The sequence below is a fragment of the Brassica oleracea genome, chromosome C4 (genome assembly GCF_000695525.1).
Source record: "Brassica oleracea var. oleracea cultivar TO1000 chromosome C4, BOL, whole genome shotgun sequence".
In the NCBI taxonomy this organism is placed as follows: domain Eukaryota; kingdom Viridiplantae; phylum Streptophyta; class Magnoliopsida; order Brassicales; family Brassicaceae; genus Brassica; species Brassica oleracea.
In genome coordinates this window covers 28,465,869-28,467,455 of record NC_027751.1, presented here as the reverse complement: position 1 = coordinate 28,467,455, position 1,587 = coordinate 28,465,869, and positions in this window count along the sequence as shown.

Genomic DNA, 1,587 nt, shown 5'->3' with positions numbered 1-1,587 from the left:
GGGTTTCATAACCGAAGTCCGATACCCCGAATGGTTGGCTAACCCGGTTGTCGTCAAAAAGAAAAACGGCAAATGGCGCATATGCGTCGACTTCACAGACCTCAACAAGGCGTGCCCAAAAGACAGTTACCCACTCCCTCATATCAATCGTCTCGTCGAATCAACTGCTGGTAACGAACTCCTAACCTTCATGGATGCTTTCTCGGGATACAACCAGATCTTGATGCATCCCGACGATCGCGAGAAGACGGCATTCATCACCGACAGAGGGACCTACTGCTACAAGGTGATGCCCTTCGGGCTAAAGAACGCCGGCGCGACTTATCAGCGACTCGTCAACCGAATGTTTGCTGATCAGCTAGGCAACACCATGGAAGTGTACATCGACGACATGTTAGTCAAATCGCTCAAGGCCGACGATCACCTAAACAACTTACGCGACTGCTTCAAGATCTTGAATGACTACGGGATGAAGCTCAACCCGGCCAAGTGTACCATCGGTGTCACTTCGGGAGAATTCCTCGGCTATATCGTCACTCAACGAGGAATCGAGGCTAACCCCAAGCAGATCTCGGCGATCCTCGACCTTCCAAGCCCAAAGAACAGCCGCGAAGTACAGCGACTAACCGGACGCATAGCAGCTCTCAACAGGTTCATATCGCGATCAACCGATAAGTGTCTTTCCTTCTACGAGCTACTAAGGGGCAACAAGAGGTTCATCTGGGATGAAAAGTGCGAGGAGGCTTTCAATCAACTCAAGCATTACCTCACAACCCTCCTAGTACTATCAATGCGAGAAGCCGGCGACACATTGTCTCTCTACATAGTCGTCACATCCTCCGCCGTTAGCAGCGTACTCATTCGAGAAGATCGGGGAGAACAGAAACCAATCTTTTACAAGTAAAAGAATGACCGAGCCGGAGATGAGATACCCAACACTCGAAAAGATGGCCTTAGCTGTAGTCACCTTGGCTAGGAAACTGCGACCCTACTTTCAGTCGTAAGCGAAACCTTCTCGCCCTCGAGTTCGGCGTTCTTCCGCTCGAGCTCACGGACGACTCCTCGGGATACCTCCAACTCGACTTTGAGCTCGTCTCTTCGAGCAATAATGCGAGCAACCATCCCGTTAAGCCTCTCGACGTCAGCCCTCGATGCATTCAGCTGGCGAGCAAAAGCTTCCTCTTTCTCCGCGTGCTCCTTCTTAGCCAGCTCGAGTTCGCCCAAAGCTCCCTTCAGGGCAGTGTCGTACTTATCGATCACTACGTTCATTACGCTATCTCCCTAAACAGACGAGGAGATGAAAATTGTAAGAAAAAGTTAAGGAACGAAACAAAAAAAAAAGAGAAGAGACCGAGCCGTTTACCAGTAGCTTGGCCCTCGCAGCTTCCTCGTATTCACTCCCGAAGATGAGGTCCTTCACGGTGGGCAAAGGTTTCGCCCTCCCCCTTAGTTGGCGAAGGAACTCTCCGCACTTCTCGGGGACGTACGCTAGAGGGGCCGGTCCCTCGTGGAGAAACGAAACCTTGTCTGGAAAGTTGACTCCGGGCACCCTCCTCAAGATAGCGGAGCCGCGAGAAGAAGTGCCGA